The 12,703-nt window shown below is 27.2% G+C and overlaps 1 pseudogene; it reads right to left on the bottom strand.

Moving 5' to 3' along the window:
• Positions 1 to 7,800: 7,800 nt before the first annotated feature.
• On the bottom strand, positions 7,801 to 12,078 carry LOC132947056 (uncharacterized; annotated as a pseudogene).
• Between the last annotated feature and the right edge of the window lie 625 nt (positions 12,079 to 12,703).

Genomic DNA, 12,703 nt, shown 5'->3' on the forward strand with positions numbered 1-12,703 from the left:
AAGTAGAGAGAGATTTGATTTTTATTTCCATTGAAAATAGTATTTTATTGAACTTCAATCTCGTACAATCGCGTGCACGCCAATTGTTGTCAAATATATTTATCAAAACATAAAAAAAAAAATGATTGAATTTTGATTTACAACTACGGTGCTCTTGTATTTTGTGTGACGGCGAAATTAATATTTGTTGTAGGTAAGTTTTAACTTATATTGTAATAAACGTCAATGGATGATCAAAATATATGTTCAAGTGCTTAACCTTTTCGAATTAAAAATGAACAATCAATCATTATGCATATGTTCTATTTGTATATTTACTGCCTACTCAACAAATAAAATGATCATTTATTTAAAAAAATCTAACTGTTATAATAAAAATGTCAAAAAATAGAAATTATAAAAATGATATTTTGGTGAATCCATTATTATTATATAAACAAAAGGGGTGTGGGCTCACACTCTCACTCAAACTAATTAATGTATCATATTATTCTACTATTAATAATTGTAAGAAAATTATTGATGGAAATATTGCTTGATGTATTAAATATTTTTAGATATTCTTATCAATTTCTGGGTTCACTCTCTTTGATACACAGAGAATAAAGAAACAGACGAGAAGGAAAGTGAAATCGATAAGCCACAAATCGTGGTTCTTGAAGTAACTACACATAACAAAAAAACTGAAGAGAAGGAAAGTGAAGTCGATGAGCCACAACACATTGTTGAGAACCTAAAAACTGATAAGAATATCTAAAAATATACTTTCCTTCTCGTTAATATCTTTGTTCTCTATACTTTATTCAAGAACCTTTTTTTTCCACCCACACCTCAAGAAAGAAGTTTTACTTTAAAAACCTTAAAAAAATGCATACAATATGACGTATCGGTATGCCTTAAACATTTATGCTCCATTTATTCTCTATTAATATGCAAAATGCTTAAATAGGTATGCTCTTTACCATATTAGTTTATTTCGTCTTTAAAAAACCAAATAATTATAAAATTTAAATTAGCATATAGAAGTATCTATTTGTTTTTCTTAATCTTTCTGCTTTTTTATGTTTGACTTTTAACAAAACAAAAATTTCAATTATAAACACAAAAACACGAAGACAAAGTTACTTTTGCCAAAATAACTACGCAAGAAGATAGAACAGACAATAAAGAGTCTTAAAATTAACAACATCAAATTTGGTGAAAGTAGTGCTGAACTTTCAATTAAAAATGAAATGTGGATTGACAATGAAGAAACTGGCAGAAGTAGTGCTAAACTTTCAATTAAAAATGAAATGTGGATTGACAATGAAAAAACTGGCAGAAGTACTGCTAAACATTCAATTAAAGAGGAAATGCGAGAAAAGAAGAGTCTAGAGGTATAATAATCTTGTAAGTATAATATAATATTTTATTGTATTTCAAAAATTTGTAACGGGCATCACGGAATATCTTCGTGGGCCACGGGTAGGGAATCACTGTCATAGACTAATTAGAATTCTTATTACTCTATGCTGTATAAATTACTATACATATTGATATACGATAACATAAGTTATATAGGTAAGTAAATTATATATTATATATACCTATGTGTTTTTATGTACGTATATGGTATATTATGTAATTAATTATGTTCTGTAGCGTACAAATCGGTAAAGTAAATCCAAATGTACAATATATCTACTAAATATCACGTCCTTTACTTGTAATAATACTGCTTATTAGGTACCAGGTACCTACTTACTAGAATGTCAGTAGAAGCAGTTTTCAATTATTTATCAGACTATCTTAACATAAATTATATGATTGTCAGAAAATCAGTACGGTTAATTAACTTACAAACTTGTATAGAAAAATCTTAAATATTAAATATATTACGAAATTATATAATAAGAGCTCAAAATAAATAAAAACTACTGATAGCGTATAAGCTAACCTCGCCTAACCTGTATAAGATTGTGATGCACTTAACATTAATTAACTTCCTCCAGTAAACATATAAATATAAATGAATACATTTGGAGTTCCAGACGATTTGTATTATGTAGGTATTAGGTACACTACTACCTGTATATAAATATAATATTTTAATACATTTTATTCGTTAATAAAAATAAAAACCAATATTTTTCGTTTAAATTTCCATTTTCATCAACATTACATTTCATCAAATACTTATAAAAACAATACGTACCGATCCGGCTCTTTGTGGTATTATAAACATATAAAAATGTATAAGCTACATAAAGGTAACCTACCTATATATTTTATAATGGTTTGTAATAATATTATAAAAATAATATAATATCTATTTAAAATGATTTTACTTTATATTCATCAAGTTCGAGTTTCAAGTGACAATATACCTACCACTTATTATGTGTATTATTATGATGTCGAGTATTAAGTAGGTACCTATATCAAAACGAACAGCATAAATCTTAAAATATATAATAATATAATATAATATAGCATTATCGTACATCGTACGGTAAGACGTGGTTTTAACTTTGACTCAATTAAAATATATTTACATACTACTATACATATTTATATACGTATTTGTACATACTACATACTACATACTATATTTGTATGCACGTAACTGTATTATAAAATATTCAAATTTCATCATGTGTACACAGTACATAATTGATAGTATATATATTTACAAAAAAAAAATATATAATGATTAATCGCAATTATTATTAAAATTACCCGATTTCCTTTGAAAATACGCCTAAAGGTTAGACAGAGGAGAAACTCCATAATTTTTTGTATAACAATAGTACAACACTATTTATTCCTACAATAGTTATTCCTCAAGATGTACTTATATAGAAGTTGATTTATAGTTTAGTTTTCACGTAGGTATAAATGTGAGTATTCGATAATTCTTAATGTGTAAAGAAAATTCAACATCACATACAACTCTGCTATAATACAGCCTAGTCGATGCAACTATGCAATTATTTATTGCAGTTTCTGAAAACTTGTTTTCCTAACACAAAACTAGATCGGAGATTCTCAAAATTTTTGGGAACGCAACTACCTATAATGTCACCAATATATAAATATCTATATTTCGTTTCTATTTCATATGGTTTTCAAAAGTTTGTTATAATATAATATACAATTACCTAAATATATTGTATGATTACCTAATGTAAAACAATTTTTAGTGTACCTATATAGTTATTTAATATTATTTTGAAACGTAGTTTTTAATCTTGATAAATGTTTGCGCCGCTGGCGGGCGACAGCAAGTCGGATGGGCAAAGATGTAGGTATCTGTTACATTGTGCCCCTGCATACAGTTGTTACTTGTTATAATCAATATAATCGGAAATGACCCCTCAGGGACCGACAATAGATTATGTGCACCTATATAGTAAGGAAAAAATTTTGTCGGGCAACATTTCATTTTGACAGCTTAGAAAACAATTGTTATCGAGTATGGGATCGGCGCCACCAAGTCGCCTCGTATTATCGATGCCTACGTTTAGAGGTAGATAGACAGACAATATTATATGTATAGAAATAAGCTGTAATAGTATGTTTTCTTTGAAGAACGCAGGGAGAAAATTATTTTTACCACTAAACACGATTTTTTTTTAATAGGTACCTCTATAAAAATAAATTCGATTGCTGTAATTTATAGTCCTAGTCGTCGTAAATATATTATGATATATTATAAAATAATATATACGTTTTGTGATTCAAAATAATTACTACATTTAACGGCAAATAATAATTTAAACTTAAATGTATACACATATTTAAATTTCAACCAGATGTGCATATACTTAAAAGGACGCTACTCAGGTATTTGTTGACATCGTCTAACCCACTAACTACATAGCAAAATTCCACTCTCTAGTTTCAATATTGTGCAGTTGGTTTTTATATTAGGGTGAACTGACAAACTTTTAGGTAAGGACATTATCAGTGCTTAGCATCGGTGATTTTGCAATATTTTTTAATTTTTAAGCCAGATATGGGTATGTGAAATGTTACAAATTAAAAATGCTCAATCTTACTTGAAAATTAAAATATTGCAAAATATAATGATAATGTTCTTACCTAAAAGTTTGTTAATTAATTTTAAAATCAAAACCAACAGGCAACAGAACACTTTTGAAACTAGCTAATGGAAATTTGCTATGTCTTAAAAAATCGCAGTAAACAAGTCCGAAGTAAAAAAAGTTCTAAGGAAAAAAGTCCGGATAAAAAAGTCTGAGTCATAGAAAGTCCGTGGTAGATAAGTCCTAAGCCTACAAAGTCCGAGATAAAAAAGTTCGGAATATTATATTATATACATAACAATAATTAAAATAATTAATTAAATAAAAAATTCAATGATTATAATTATGCACTTAGTATTGTAGTAACCAAAGTTACTACGTAACTTTAAAATCAGCCTAAAAGATATTATACCTAATATAATGTCTTTATTAATTATAAAATAAATAACAGATAACAACTAAATACGTAATAAAATATATAAAAGGTTAATTGTTATTCACTTATTAAATCACAGTCGGGCAAGTGACAAAAAAACTGAAGATTATTAAACGCAACAACAAATCAATGGGATTCCTAGAATTTCATAGATTAGGCGGACGTGATATTACCATAGTATTGGCGGATGTATAAGATATATGTATATAATGTTAAATTTGCAAATAATAAATCAAACATCAATAATTATGTGATACCGAAGTACTCAGAATAGATTAGGGAAATTCGCGAGTGTGGTCAAGGGAGATAGGCCACGGCCACATCCGGAGTCGATAGTTATATTCGGGACAACGGGATACTGTATTGATAGACAGGGGGTGCGAGGATAGAACTATAAGAGGGACCCCGAAACGGCTTGTAATCAGACGTGTACGCTCATTCTACTAGCAAGCACCTTCACGCTAAACTGTGTAATAATTTAGTCAATTGGACTTAGGAGATTTCATTGAAGAAACTTAATAAAGCAATCACTTTACAATTCAACTGTATATTTTATCATCAACACCTGCGATATCTTGAACATCATGGTCTTGCCACCTGCAACCGGTAATCTAACAATTAAGCCGATTACCAGTTTACTACAGTATCATAACCTAAACATAAATTGAAATAATAATTACACACAAATAAAATATACATAATATATTATAATGATAATGATTTTTTAATTGAATTAACTATTGCCATATAAAATATTCTATATTTAAAAAAAAAAACAATTATTATAATAATATTATGTACTTAGCATCATTACCTATATAAAAAAATCAAAAAAATATGTTTAATTAAGTATTAGTATCGCCGTATAAAATATGATATATTTAACAAAAGAAATTCAATGATAATTATGTTTATCTAGTATTACCTAACCTAACTGATATCAGTTTAATTAACTTACTGTCGTCAAAAAGATAATATTTTTAAAAAAAAATTAATTTTTTCAGGTACCTAAATAATTTAGTTACAGTTTATAATAATATTAATTGGAACTTTGATTGTGCATCAAATAGTATTTTCCTTTTATCTACCCTGATAGCAAATGATTGACTAAAAATATTATTATAACATTATAATAATATTATTCGTGATTATAATATTATTATAACATTTTAATAATATTATTCGTGGTTATAATATTATCATTACAAAATTTCTATCAGGGTAATTATTATATGTACCAGACTTTTAACAATTCAAATTTTTTCACCGTTCACTTTTTATACTTCGTACTTTTTAACCACGGACTTTTTTACTCGGATTTTTTTTCCTAGAACTTTTTGGTAATATACCGTCTATCAAACACGTAACATACCAAATTTACGCTCAGAAATTTACGTACTTACCGTCAGCTTAAATATTAACTGAGTTATGAACATTTTAAATTTATATGTATTATACACGCATAACTCACTTAAAAACTGAATTATCGTAAAAAAAACTTTCAACAAAACACACACAATGTTCTTATCATGCAGTTTCACAATATGTCGATTCACTCTAATTTTTAACTTAATGGCATAAAACGTGAATTTCTGAAAGTAAATTTGGTATGTTACACGTTTGTAAGACGGAGACAACATACGCGGGTGTGACGTCCTCTTAATGACAATTCTTAAGAGGACGCTACACACCAAAATATGGTAGACAAAATATGGCATAAAAACATTGTTTCGTAATTCCAGGAATACGGCTTATTGAAGCGTTTTACAGTATAAATACCTATTACAAAAATTGTAGAGGAGAATTTTTTCTAGAAACGTAAGAAGCCCGATTTTCGATATTCTTATTAATTAGTAAAATAATTAATTGATAAAAAGTTTAAAAAAACGTGTTAATTTACCATGCGATATTGGACGATTGGAACAAGATATCAAAAATCGGGCTTCTTACGTTTCTAGAAAAAATTCTCCTCTACAATTTTTGTAATAGGTATTTATACTGTAAAACGCTTCAATAAGCCGTATTCCTGGAATTACAAAACCATGTTTTTCGGTAAAAAAACATTTAATTACGCTCGTCATGTGCTGCGCCCATTATAGGCAGCGGCAGCGCTCGATACTAGGTGTTCATACCACCACCCCGCGCGCGATAACAGCAGTACCGCACCATAGGTCAAAACGGGTTTTCTATCGCAGCCGTGCGCCCGTACATAGTTTATAAATAACCCAGATAAGAAAATGATTATTATATTATATTTCATGAAATCATGACAAAATAATATTATTTAATTTTGTTCGGTTTTATATTTTGTATTCGTATCCGAATTTCATACCTACTAATAAAAACTATACTTTTGTTCTTCAAGTAATACGGCTTATTGAAGCGGTTTACAATAAAACTACTTATTATAAAAATTGTAGAGGAGAACTTTTTTAACAATCGTAAGAAATCCGATTTTTGATATCGTATTACAATCGTCCAATATCACTTAGTAAATTAACAAGGTTTTTAATTTTTTAACAATTAATTATACAACTAATTAACAAAAATATCGAAATTCTGGCTTCATACGATTGTTAAAAAAGTTCTTCTCTACAATTTTTGTAATAGGTAGTTTTGCTGTAAACCACTTCAATAAGCCGTATTACTGGAATTACGAAACCATGTTTTTATGCCATATTTTGTCTTCTATAGTGCGCCCTCTTCGTATTCGAATTTTATACAAATAAAAACTATACTTTTGTTCTTCATGTAATACGGCTTATTGAAGCGGTTCACAACAAAACTACCTATTATAAAAATTGTAGACGAGAACTTTTTTAACAATCGTAAGAAATCCGATTTTTGATATCGTATTCCAATCGTCCAATATCACATGGTAAATTAACACGGTTTTTAACTTTTTATCGATTAATTATTCAACTAATTTATAAAAATATCGAAATTCGGGTTTCTTACGATTGTTAAAAAAGTTCTTCTCTACAATTTTTGTAATACGTAGTTTTGCTGTAAACCGCTTCAATAAACCGTATTACTTGAATTATCGAACTATTTAGGTATGATAAAAATACTAATTATTGCGATATCGGAATAATTAATAATTATATAAAAAAAAATTAATATTAAATGTCATATAATAATTATATTATAATCGTTTGAATGAATAAATTATTATTACAATAATTAAAATATAAACTATGGTATCGGAGTATTTTGTAAAAAAAAAAAATAAACAAAATTAATTCAAATGTTATAACATTTATTGAACGTATTGTACACAAATTACAAATATTTAATTATTACTATTTACTAACGAAATGTCATATTATAATCGTTTAAATTACTAAATAATTACATAATTATTAACTGTACAAATAACTATAAATTATTATATAAATATTAAAATATTAAATAAATTAAATATTAAATACACATAAATCATTTAAATTTCTAAGACTTATATTTAACAAATGCGTGGATACGATAAAATCTGTATTCTTAAAAAATAAAGTATAACTACCTACTATTAGTATGAAAAAATGTATAAGAGATTTAAATTTACATGTATAAATGTAATTATAAATTATAAAGTAAAGTTTAGTGTTTTGGTGGAGCAATGGGCACAGGACAATAGCCTAAATTTATATTTTCTAAAGCTGAAATATTTTTTTTTTTTTTTATACAGAATTTTAGACTCGCGTATAATATTATAACAGCTATTATAATGATTAAATATTTGTTTGTATATACAAATTCATACGTCTTATTTAATAATATTGAATTTAGTAATTCATCTTGTGTATTTAACTTTGAAATGATTTTTAAAAAAGCTTCTTTGTCGAATTTTAAATTTTTTATTTCATCTAAATGAATTGGTTTTGGATAACGTTGATTAAGTGTAATATTGCAACATGAATCATTTAAAATACTTAACTCTAAAGGTAGTGTTGCAAAAGACGATTCTACTGTTTGCTCTGTTATTAATACGCCTTTAGAAGTATGAGCTTGACACCCAGCTTTCAGAAATAATTTGCCAGAACTTTTCAATGTAATTTTACGAATAAAAGATCGATTATTACAAATTATTGTAATTGTTGTAGGCTTTTCACACACAAAGTACCAATTATTTTTGAAAAACGATGGGTACCATAATTCTTTTTTAAATTCCGTGATATAAGTATCACATTGCGTAGGTTTAGTTAAAGAATTTTAGATTCTGAGTGAAACGATGAATGTATTGATTTTACAATGATGTGTGTTTTTTTTTTAATTTTTTTTTTTTATTTTTTTATTTTTGTGTCTGTGTACACGATAAGTAGTCGAAATAATGCTTCGATTTTCGACTTCAGTATCTTGTTCGATGGGAAAGTGAATATCGTTGGTGCATTGGGGAGGTCAAAATTTTAATTTCCCAGTAGTTTTCAAAAGCGATGTGAAGAACAAAAGAAAAATTAAGGAAAAACGGGAATTTTTACGCAAAATCGATTTTTAACAAAATCGATTTTGGTTATTGGTGTAACTCTAAAACAAATGACCGTAGATGCATGAAATTTTCACTGGTTGTTTATATTTGCATTTTCTATACACAATACAATTTTGAAAATAATTTGACTTTTTTTGAACTGTTTACGGACATTGTCAGTTTTCAGTTTTTTTAAATTTTTTTTCTATAAATATCAATAAAATTTTATTTGTTGGGTAAAAAAGCTTGAAAATTTAATAGAAGGCTCCTAGGTTATTGTTTCAAAGGCAGATGAAAAAAATTAAAAATCCTTAGTCACAGTTTTTTTTTATACACGTTTAAAGTTCAAATCTTGAAAAAATACGGAAAAATCACGAAAATTTGCAAATTATTTTGAGTTAGAAATTCATAAAAAATTTTCTTTTTAAATCTAAGATTTTAAAATCTAATACAAGATTCCTCATAAGTTTGTCTAACTTTATCAAAAAAAAAATTTCTACAAGAAAGTCAAATTAAATTTTTATGAGCGTTTTAAATTCATATTTTTACAACATTAGATATTCACTCGATTTCTCATGTACCGATTTCCTTATTTTCTTGTAATTCAAAAACGAATAACTGTAGATACATGAAAATTTCACTGAATGTTTATATTAGCATTTCCTATACACCATACAATTTTGAAAATATTTTGACACTTTTTGAGCTGTTTACGGGCATTTTCAGTTTTCAATTTTTTTAGTTTTTTTTTCTATAAATATCAATAAAGTTTTATCTGTTGGGCCAAAAAGTGTAAAAATTTAATACAAGACTCCTGATATATTTTTACAATAGCAGTTGAAAAATATTGAAAATACATAGGCACAGTTTTTTTTTATAAGCATTTAAAGATCAAATTTGGACAGAATTTATCAAAATCTCGAAAATTATCAACCATTGTAATTAATAAATTATAAAATGTTCAGTTTTTATAGCTAAGGATTGAAAATTTAAAACAAGATTCCATGTAAATAGATAATTCGGTTACCAAAAAATCTAAAAAATACACAAGCACAGTTTATTTGTATAGTCATTTTAAGTTCAAATTTGGACGAAATTACATAAAAACCTAGAATAACTATTTTAGTTATTTTGTTGTGATTGTATAATATTATTCGTGGGCACTTGAAACTTCTAATTTGTAATATTTTCATCGATATATTATGATGATAGTATCACGGTTTGTTGTTGATGTATAACGCGTTATATGTACCTAATGGATATTGTGATATGATTAATTTGGAATTTATTATAGGTCAATTTTTTTTTTAATACCATAGATAAGTGTATAATATGTCTTATACCTAGACTGACATATCGTCTCCACTCAGAATCGTTTTTCTTATACAATGATATATCATTGAATTCAAATTTAATACCATCCATTATACAGTGACCCACTTGTAACCTACAGTACAGCAGAGCGACATCCACTTGCCCACCTTTTTTAATATTTCTGTTACACAAGTGGGATCAGTATCACTATTGTGTAACATTTCATTGAAACCACAAACAAAAATGTCGGAAACTATTAAACAGTTATTGATATTTGACCAAATAAAATATTTTGTCACTACATCATCTGTTAATAAGTACGTTGGATTTTCAGCGATATGTATAAATTGCCCGTGTTCATTAATTGGAACGTATATTGGTATAATGTAATACAATTTGAAAATTTCGCCGATGCATAGTGGAATTTTTATTGAAAATATTATTCTATCGTTCATTGGGTGAAGGTCTATATGTAATATTTTGTATATTTCTTGTATATTATTTTCATTAAATTTGATAGGGATTTGTAAATTTTCAGGTAGAATATTTTCTATTTGTTTTATTTCTGACAACAACTGATCTGGTGTAATTATAGAAACATCTAATTTATTTGTTTGAACGTTTGATATCATTCTTTGTAACCTCGTTACAAATATATCTAATTCAAATATATTATTTTCAATTAGGGATATTAATCTTAGAACAATAATTTGTTTTTTTTCGTCTATTAATTCAATATTTATGTTGTTAATAGTGGTTTCAATTTTTTTAATATTTTTGTCAAATAACAATTTATTGTCATTAAATGTTGTTATGGTCTCATTGAAATTTGTTATTGTGCTCCTTAAAATAGAGACTTGGTCTTGAACTATGTGTATCATATCTTTTTGATCATTCTCTAATTTGTTAATCGAACTATCATACCTCCGTACATCGTCAGCATCGGCAATACCAAACATCCACTGTAGTGCCGAACCTCCAGACTCAAATGATCGCTTAACCTTTTTTCTATACCTAGCCATTTGCCTAATTACCTGTATATCTAAATTTATTTTTTTTAAATGCTTCTCTAAGTTATTTATAGTTATTTGGTAAGTGTTATTAATTGCATATGTGTCAATTGTTTTTACCATACTCCTTATATCACTAAGGCTATTTATTAAATATTTTAAATCTATAAATGTATTAATGGTCCAACTACTTTTACATAATTTACCTTCCCCTAATATCTCGTACTGTAACCCCGGACTATTGGTGGTAAGAGTGAGGTTGAAAAATGCATTGTCTTGATTTTCACTGGATATAATATGATTGATCAGCAGAAACTGTAATAGCATGGTACGACAAATCAAGTTCCAGACATCCATTTTCATTGTAATACTCTGATGAACATTTAACACAATTATAATATTATTAATAATAGAAAAAAAAATCAATATGAATTTATAATATTGGTACTTACTTTGTTTAGTAGTTTGACGTTACACTATAGGTATTTGACTATATTGTATTGCAACAAGTATGATAGGTGTAAAAAAATATAAATGTAAATAATAAGTAACTCTATGTTCGTATTTCACAAGAGGCAGTTATTTGCTCAAAAATTACAAGTATTCACAGCAGCTCTGCTATACTCAGCACTGATATAATTACTGTGTTTGTTATGAAATTGGTATTTAAAAATTATAATTATAGCTACAAATTGTTGACCTAACACTGGACCAGTGTCACTACTCACTGGTAATACTACGACCGACTGACTTGATTCGGGTTTGTGTGTTGTCACGACAGTGCTCCGTGTCACAAACAAAAACTCTTATTCAGCAGATCCCACGGTTGCAGCATCGTCCAACACACTATCTATGTTTTATAATTACAATAAATGTCATGACTTTGATTTAGTTTGTTTATGAATATCAGGACGCGTCCGTCGAACGTCTTGTTCTAGTTTCATTAGTGTATTTAGTTGATACGTGACGCGCGATGTAAGTAGATATAAGTCAAATGTGACATTGTAATATGCAAATACAGTGAATATATTATTAACTTTGATCTGTAATTTTTATTGTTTAAACATTTATATACTTACAAAGTTACAAATATGTTTAAAACAAATAATCAACCACATCATTTATATGTATTGACCAATCGGTTAAAAGTTAATTTACGAGAAGCAATACAAATGCTTAAAAATCCGAACAAAATATCAAACAGTGTTGAATGTTCAAAACTTGAGCCACAGCCAGGTAAGTGGTATATTTGTACAGAACATAATAATACAAAATTAATGTCAGATGGCATCGAGTGGCAAGCGACAGGCACAATTTTTTTTTTTTTATAAGCATTTAAAGTTCGAATTTTGAAAAAATTTATCAATTTTAAAAGTTAATAATTATTTTGTAGTTAAAAATTTATAAAATGTTCAACTTTTAAAACTAAGGATTCAAAATTTAAAACAAGGTTCCA

Source organism: Metopolophium dirhodum, chromosome 6, assembly GCF_019925205.1.
Source record: "Metopolophium dirhodum isolate CAU chromosome 6, ASM1992520v1, whole genome shotgun sequence".
Classification (NCBI taxonomy): Eukaryota; Metazoa; Arthropoda; class Insecta; order Hemiptera; family Aphididae; genus Metopolophium; species Metopolophium dirhodum.